Source organism: Dama dama, chromosome 18 (genome assembly GCF_033118175.1).
Source record: "Dama dama isolate Ldn47 chromosome 18, ASM3311817v1, whole genome shotgun sequence".
Taxonomy (NCBI): domain Eukaryota; kingdom Metazoa; phylum Chordata; class Mammalia; order Artiodactyla; family Cervidae; genus Dama; species Dama dama.
This window is the reverse complement of record NC_083698.1, coordinates 66,169,973-66,179,467: the sequence shown is the minus strand read 5'-3', so window position 1 is coordinate 66,179,467 and position 9,495 is coordinate 66,169,973. Positions and strand designations below refer to the sequence as shown.

At 35.0% G+C, this 9,495-nt stretch overlaps 1 protein-coding gene across 1 annotated transcript in view; it reads right to left on the bottom strand.

Moving 5' to 3' along the window:
* Positions 1 to 5,641: 5,641 nt before the first annotated feature.
* Positions 5,642 to 9,495, bottom strand: part of SKAP2 (src kinase associated phosphoprotein 2) — a 165,468-nt gene continuing 161,614 nt past the window's right edge. The window contains exon 13 of the mRNA XM_061165484.1: positions 5,642 to 9,421. The gene's annotated coding sequence lies outside the window, so the exon portion shown is untranslated. The remainder of the gene's footprint in view (positions 9,422 to 9,495) is intronic.

The window sequence follows — 9,495 nt, the reverse complement described above, 5'->3', positions numbered from 1 at the left end:
TAAAATTGCACACTTGAATAATTTGACCAAATTTAAAATCTCTACATGGCTCTCTTCCATTAATTTTTTATCCTTCATACTAATCTTTAATGTGTTGCTCTGATATGGTTTCATATTTCCAAACTGAGCTAAAATGGAAATGACAGATTTTCAGCTATATAAAAATAGCAATGAAGTGCCAGGAAAAATACATTGTGAACAAAATAATCTTTAGAAAAGATATGAAAGGAGAATATTTTTCAAAGCATGATATGGATCCAATAATAGAAGCATATTTGTGGCAGTTATATAAATTTTTAAAATTTGAAAACTGCTTAAAAATTAAGGCACTAAATGCTAAGCTATAGTGTGTTTTCAGCCTTAGTATACTTCCATTAGAATTAAACTGTAATCAATATAGAGTATTTATTGCTATAATTCACAGCCTCAGAGGAAGTAAAGGATGGTATGCTTAGAACTCAAAATTCTCTCCTATCTTTTAGGAAAAGGGGAAAAAGTTTTAGGAATGGACTGATCTTTACTTTAATCACAGTTACTACACTGTACCATATTCCTTTACCAAAAGAGTATAGTAATGAAAATACATTATGAAAGCAATAATTTTCTAGTAAAGTTTAAGATGGCAAAATAAACTTCCATTATAGGAAACAAATAATAACAGGTATGTAATATGACTATTTTTAAGTTAATGGAACTGATTAATGGCTCAAAAGAATCAAGGACTATTACAAAGCACTATTTTAAAGAGAAGTGCTAAAAATTAACTCTATACCATAATGACATTATCAAATACACTATTGGAATTATATATAGCATAACATTACAGATGGTAATTGCTAGGCTAAATAATGGAATCATTCATGATGCTGTATGATAACAAATATATTTAATAATCTTAAATAAACTCAAACTTACTCTGATATCCATACTTCTAAGTAATTCAAGACATGAGAAATGAATTTTTAAAAAATCAGATCATGAAAGCCATTATTATTTGAAGGAATATGCTCAATTTTTTTAGATAATTTAAATTATTTAAGAGTCCTTTGCATTTTTCATTAGCTTTGCCTAAAGTTATAACATTAAAGCATTAAGGTTATATGTAATGAGGTTTCTGCTTTGCCCTTATTTCTAAGTCCTATATTTTCACAAACTACAAATGAAAATTAGTGCTAAATTACAAGGCTAATTTGATCAAACAAAATTGTCTCATTCTTAGATATGCATCTGAAGAAAATATTTAACCACAAAGTATGTGGTTAACAATCAGGCAAACAATCACAGATAACATCTGGGAGAAACAGTTCATAGAGAGAGTGGATATGGGTCTAATGTACAAACATTTTCCTTAAGGTGTCTGTTAAAAAAAATTCTCTGCTAATTCCAACCAACTACACACAATACTTAACCAAAGTCTATGATTCAGATGGATGGTTTTAAACAGCAAAAGTTCATTTAAAAAATTCACAAACAGAAGTAACATCTTTGCTTTAGAAACCTCCAGTAAAGAAAATGACCATAGAGAGTTTGGAAACCAATCAATGGCTTGATTCAAAAATGTATTTAATATTATAGAGGAATTTAATCCCAAACTCCTCTAGGATGTCTGACATTAATGCTCATTAGAAAGTAACAAAACCAACAGCTCACTAACATTACTCCAAGCAGCATTATAGCTAATACTGAGCATTAAAAAAAAAACTTTTTTTCCTTGCTTGCTTTTGGTGTGAGGGAGAAATTTTTATTTCCACCAGTCGTTGCATATCTGTTCTCATATCCTCCAATTCAGAAAAGCCATGTTTACACTGTTTTGGGGTTTTTAAGGCACCTTCAAATATAATCTCACTTAAGCAGAACCACAGCCTGTGAGGGAGACAGAACAACGCTGCTGGCATCTTGCAGGCGAGGAAACTTATTCTAGAGCACAATGTATCCGAGAACTGAAACTAGAAATTTTGCTTGACTTCAATTCCAGTGATCTTCTCCTACCCACTCTCAGTTGAACACCGCTGGTACAGCCCTACTCCTGACTAAAGGTAAAGGGTACTTTCTCCTAAAGGGATAGGGATATAATTTCTCCTAAAGAGATAGAATATAATTCCAGAATTATATTTACTATGATTGGCAGCAACTCTGTGAATACGCTCACATTACTCATGCCCACCTCTTTGGTTCCCCTCGCAATTCGGTAGCTATAAGCATTTCAGAAAATTTCAAAAAATGTATTTTTTCATCTGAACTAGCATTGAAACCCTTGCACTGGCCCTCCCTTCTGCACATTAAAATATATGAGAAGGGATCCCAGTTTGCTTCCCAGGTAGTCTCCTACGTTCAGACGTAACAAAGTCAGAAAGTATTTCCTTTTATGTCTTGGGACACTGGTACTGACCGAACTTGCTAAGCATCATACAAGGAGGAGGCTACCTGGGGCTATTTCTTTCCTGAGTTTATGTCCTGTCTATTTCTCTTAGGCTAACAGTCTGCCTGGGAACGACTGTGTCGAAGTCTATGCTTAAAATGCTCCTAGCATACTGTTGGCACTTAAATGTAATTATTCAAAATGGAATCATTTAATTAGATAGGAAGAGAAATAGCAAGCCTTGAGATAATAATAAAGAATAAAGCAAATATGCTGACCAACTGAAGCAAAGCAACAGATACATACCAACACACACTCACAAAATAGTTACATTTCAGCTTTTCAATTCAAGGTGCAGGTAACGGGATACACATACGGTTATATGCCTTGCTTTTGCTGGGTTCATAGAAAACAGAGACCACGACTGATATCCATAACTTCCTAGAGGGATAAGAATTACCTGTCTCATGCCTCATATGACTTGGGAAAGCTGGGGGAGGAGGAAAGTGGTAGAAGGCAATGGAAGCAGGGAGCGATGGAGACTCCACAGGCCATAGATGCTTGAACAGGGAATTAGGGATGAGTCATGTATCCATCTAGATGGGACAGGTTACTTTACACCAGCAAAATCTACTTGGTGGGAGACCAGGACAATGTGAAGTCATTTACTCCCTGTCCTTTAGAAGCATGGTATTATGGGTACCAAGCATGGAAACATTTCAGAGTACTCTATAGAGTCAAATACACCCTGGAAACTGACCCTCAGTGCACCCTCTTCTTTGGGGCTATGAAACGGCCAACACCTCAGGGTGCACTTTAGATGATGAGAAAGTCCAGTCTTATCTTCCTCTGGCTAAATTCCAGAGCCCGCTAATGAATGTTAGTTCTTAACTTATCTTCTGCCCTCCCACTTCCAGCCCCCAACCACTGAGGTACAAAGACTTAAATTTTTTTGTTGTTCACAAAACACAACAGAACACTATCATGTTATGAAGGCTTGCGCAAGGCACCATGTAGATGCCTAAGGGATTAGACTTCATACTCAGGTGCCAGATATTCCAATAAAAGTTCTCCTTAAATAAATTCACATCTCAACAAGTAAAAAATGTCTTAGGTCAGACACTGCCAGCATCTCTTACAAAATTACTTAAGTTTTATCATGAAGTTTGCTTATTGATTGTAAAGGGCTGAACAATTTAATATTTTTTAAACTGGTTTTTAGAAAACCTTATCCATTTAAACACCACCCCACAAAAAGCAACTAACTGAAAACTTTGAGACAGAAGCTGCCAGCTTTGAAGTCCTCTCCAAGGCTTCCTTGCCTGCTCAGTGTCCTTGGGCTTGACTTGAGGAGATGGAAAGAATAGAAAAGATTGCTCAAAAAGGGTCTCTTTCGCATTGTGTCCTCTCTCAACTCTCTGCTGCCTTGACTTTCTATTTTCTAGACTGAAGGCTCACAGACAGAAATGATTTAGCACTGAAGTTTCTTCTCCATTGTGGACTAACTGCTGGGGGTTCAACAGAGTCACCACGGTCTGCTTTACAACTACAGAAGATAAATTCCGGCTGTCCAATTCTTGAACTATTCTTTTCACACTCCAGACTATTTTATAAGAATGGTGCCGTCATCAGTGGTCAATAGGTTTTAATGAGTGCCTACTATATGCAAAGATTAGAATTAAGTATTTGGTCTGAAGTCACTACAGTATTGGGAAGCAGAATGGCACTGAATTCAAGTGGGGGAGGCTGGGTAACTTGTTAGCCCTGGACCTTGGGACAAATTGCTTAACCTCAGTTTTCTAATCAGGAAAATTGGAATAAACAACAGAATTTGCCTTCTAGGGTTTTTAGAAGGACTGAATGAAAAGGACACAGCATAACAAGTAGTAAACCCTCAGTTTATATTAGTTGTTGCTATTACTATCTTAAATTATTTTCATCATTTTGACGTGACAGTGAAAGAACACAAGGTTTTCTAAGTGGGCTCCTAAGGGAGCTGGGGAGGGGGAGACAGTGAATGGGAATCTGCTTATTTGCTGGAATTTTCTCTTCCTCCAAAGCAGTCACGTTTAATTGGCATACATTGGTAGCATTAATTTTCTCCTTTGAGAGTACCTGCGTAACACTTTCCTCAAACAAGAGCTAAATTGCTGCTCAAGCCTCAAAACGGCACCTGCTTTTACTCCAGCAGGAATGATGTTTTTCTATTACAAAGCTGAGGTCAATAAACAGAAAACACAAGTGCTGTTCTATATTACCTCTCTGAGTAATGGATAATAAAAAAACGGAGTGAAAATAGAAGAGAAACCTAAGGAAACACTTTCCAAGGTTCCAATATTAAGAAACACACTTACCAGATAGGCTTTTGGGGCAATTTATATTTTCACATCTTTGCACATATTCACAAGATTTTTGACTGCTCAACTTCCACCCCCTTTCCCAACCTTACAGACCTAAGCTGAGCACTGGTACGGCTACAGCGACTCTCTGCACCTGCGGATCCTTTCATCTTGGGACTCAGAGCACTCAAGTTAACATAACCATACAACTTAAAAGAAATAGGAAATCAAAGTTTTTTAAAAAGACAAAAATTGAATTATGGTTGGAGTTGGCAACAACTGTGAAACTTCCCACTTTCACAAATTCCTTTTTGATTCATTCAACGCAACAGCTAGAATGCTTCCAAGATCAGAAAGCTTCTCTGATATTGCCCAAGTGGATGCAGGGCGGCAGTGATATGGGGAGTCTAACTAGATCACTTGCCCCACACTGCCTATGCTGCCTGTAACTTCTCTGAAAGAGTGAAAACGCTGAATCTAGGAAAGGAACGGAAGAAACATCTCAAAGCTGGCTGCCACGTTCAACTTTCCTGTTACTCACCATCTCGCTCAATTCTGTTACCAACAATCTAATCCAATTCACTTATTGATGGTATAATGAGGACAATGAAATTGCTTTTAAAGAATCAGTACACGGGACTGATTTTTTTTTTTATTAAAAGAACGCTGTCAGTCAGAAAGTGGATGAACTAAATGATAAAAGGATTTTTCTCCACCAGGTATAAAGAAGTCAAGCTCTTTTCTTCTTAAATCTCAGATACTGTGGGATGGCACACCAGTTAATTAACAAACATTTACTGGATACACACCATATACTCTGAAGTACCATGCCAGCAATAAATCATGTTTCTGATCAAGCAATGATAGAGCAGATTCTGCTAAGGAAAACAAGAAAAAGCCCCTGGAAAGTAGTGTTAATGAAATGTCATTGCAGGTTACAAAATTACAAATAGTTGTGTAAATATTTATTTCATCATAAGCAAAATGTTACATTATCAGAGGTCCTAACAAATATTCTCAAAGAGTTCAACTACAAGGCAGTGGATGACGATGTTGGCTGAAGCTGAGGATGTCCAGAAATTGCTTGTTCCCAATCCAGAGGATCAACTGTTTAAGTTATGCATCTGAATGTAGGTTACGTTCGTAGAGAGATAATTTAAAAATATATACCACTTATTTCTCTGAATTTCAGAATACTCAGGATTTTTCAAACTAAGCCATTTTAACAAATGTTTTTATGTTATATATCGATTACATTCCTTCAAGTTCTGAGTGAACCTATGTTTTCTATGGTATGGTCATATTTTAATCTTCACCACCTCTTTCTTTACCATATGGATTGCTCTTCAATATCCTTGAGTCTACTGAACTCGAGAAGTAAAAGTGACCTCTATGCAGTTTGTGTCTATAAATTTGTTCAATAACTGAAATATAAATAACTGATTTATCTGAAATGTAGAGGTACTTTGCATGATTCAAAAATTCGTACAATGCTTTACTCAGTCTCACTGATGAAGTTCAACATTTTAAACTACATGTATGTTAGGGTAAGTTTTCTTATAGTGGCTGAACTACAAATCTGGATCTTTAATATATAACATATATAACTCAGCTCTGGGTTCTATTTTTAATCATGACCCTGGCTGGGGGTAGGAACCAGACTCTATGAAGTGAGTAGCAATAGCTTACACTGAAGAAATCATAGGAAAAGTGGAATCATAAGAACTACAAGAGTTTTGTCTAGAAATATTTAGAAACAACTGAATGGAATCTCTAAGACTATATTCAATACCAATAGCAAAAAAACCCTCCATATACAGAGATTTCACCTACAGATGGTTGAAAAGTGATTTTCTATGATCCCATAATACTTTATATAATTATCTGTAATTAAATTAGCACAAGATAAAAATAATCTACTTAAAATAATATAAAGTATTCAAAACAATTGCTAGGCGAAACAACATTCTTTTTCATAAAAGGAACTGTCATATATAACCAAGTGGCAAAACAGAATGGAGTGAGCTGTGGTTAAATGTAAATCCTATAGCAATGAAGTCATTTGTATTATCCCTACTTCTTTGAATAAATTCAGATGACAGTCCTATTTCATTTCTTCATTCAGTTTGGAGGCCAGATGGCATTAGAATCATTTACTTCACCTTGTTGTGCTTAATTACTACAATCAACACACTATTTTCCAAATTAATCATAACAAAGTAATTTCATTAGTAACACAGCAGGCTGTTGAATTATTAGCATCATAACAGTTTGCAAACAATTAAACTTTATTTGAACCTTAAAAATTTGCAGAGTGGAACATTATTGTAAGATCTAATGGCAATAGAGTACAAATTCAGTACAGAGCAAATAATCAAGCAAAATGCTATGTAAAATATGACTTACAATCACCTTTGAAAAAAATTAGCTCTCTAAATGTTCATAGAAAAACAAATAAAAGCTAAGCAAACATAATGGGAACATAGCAATTAGCATATTTTCTAACAAGCAATGTTGTTTAAATTCACATTAATGATATTATGATGATCTTAGAAAGTGTGTGATATATTGTCAAGGGTGTAAAGAAAACTTTCTCCCTCCTACGATACAAACGATTTCACCAGATGAATTTAAAGGAGTCACGAGTTGAAAGTAATGATTGTTTTTCCTGTCATTCCAATTAAAATTTTTTTGTTTCTTTTCTTATCTCCCACCTGTATGCAACTAAAAAGGAACAAAGGGCAGAGGAGCTCTGGACACAACTTAACACTTTTTTTTTCTGTATTGTCACCATTCACAGAGACTGTCTGGCATCAGTTGGCAAAGGACTCCCTCTCCTGGATTAACTGTAAAAGGAGGCAGTAATCTTCTAAATACTTTACATTTGGAGTGAGTCCGTGCCGGAGTGGGGGAGGGGTTTCCAAGTGGGTTCCTATGCAATGAAAAGCTGCTGCCATCTACTGGCCCAGGACTAAAATCTTCACTTGGATCAGAAGCACAAAACGTATACCTTACAAGGAAGTCTACATTTACAGTGGAACCCACAATTGCTTTCACTTTTCAATCTCTCAGGTCTTGAAAACAATCCACTACATTCATCCTTGGTTGTCTCACTTTTGCCAAGACGATTTCAATCTATTCCAATGGTTCTATATTAGAACAAGATTAACAAGTGCACAAATTAATTTCTGAAAGCTTTAACTTGATAATGTCTAATTAATTGATATAAACTAGAATTTACCTACAATCTCCCAAATTAATAGATATATTTTTATATGTGAAATCAGATAATCACATGAAGGTGATAATCACATGGGTTAGGGAGGGGCTAACAGTAAAATATAAACTCTGAAATATTATTTGTAGATAATTTTTATAAATAATAGAGGTTTTTAAATATTATCAACTCGTTTGCATGTTTAGAATCTTTATCTTTAAAGCAAAGATCTGAAAAGTTCCATAAAAGTAGTATCTTCTAATCAATGATTCATTATTAGCAGATTATATTTACTCCAAATAATTATCCAATCAGTAGTATATTTTGATATATATACATCACAGTGGTACCTTGTAGACATTTAAAATACCTTTGATTTCAACCATACATAAAAAAGTAATACTATAATTCCACAAACCTTGCTCTGGAGTACAATTTACACCTCCTGTGTCAGACTGACACCAACCTTCCACTCACCTGTTGGTACATGTTCCCACCATGATTTCCACACCCTCCTCTCTGAGCCTTCCTTCTCTTCTCATTGCTTTGAGAAGTTCAGAGCTGTACTTCTCAAGTCTGTACTAGTAGTTTCGTGGTAGGACTTCAATAGCATAGGAAGGATCAGGCAAAGTAAAAGTACTCGGTTATGCCTTCTGATTTTGACAATACATTGAGATTCTTTATGCCATTTCATTCGTGGCAGAATGGGGCCTCAGGTAAATTTTTTGTTTTATTAAATTTAAAGAAAACTACAGTAGAAAATGTTGGCAAGCCCATTATATAACCAGGGTATTTATTACTGGTAAAGGGCTTTGTACAAACCATGATTCTGGTCTGCACATGTGTTGCAGAAGGTGACAGAATTTGCAATTCTACCATTTTTCTTTCTCATGGCTATATTCAACATAAAGTAAACTTGCCAATCAGTAAAAATTCTTCCATGAAAACATGTTACTACTATGTGAAAAATAAATACTAAGATGACTCATCTACAAAGTTTTAACAAAGCTACATTCTTTAGATAGCATTTATCAAAAACTTGTGAGATATATTCTATCAAAGTTTCTTGAAATTATATTTTACATTATAAAAACATTGATATCCAGTATTAAGAGAAATTACAACTCATACTAGTAGTAGCAATGACTGTGATACATACAAAACAGTGCTGAATTCCTCACATCAATCAAATGAGTAAATAAAAACTATTGATTTATTTCTTTGCAAAATAGCAACAGGTACAACTTTACTGCTTACTTCTAATTTACATTAATATCCTTCATTTAATTTCACATCAGAGGAATATTATAATGAACGCATAAAACAACAAAGACAAATGATGCTCAACAAAACAAAGAAAGGTTATGAACTGTCATTCATGCTTTTACAGTGATTCTCAATCCAAAAGATTTGCAGACTAGCAGAGGAATCTTCCTTTTTTGCGAGCAGAAAGAGAAAGCTGCATTTTAATTTTTCTCTTCAGACAAAATGTTGATTTTTCCCTGCCTAGAAAAAAATGACATGTTTAGCCAAGGAAAGAAAATGAATGTTTACTCAATATTTTGTCAGTTCAGCTCCTC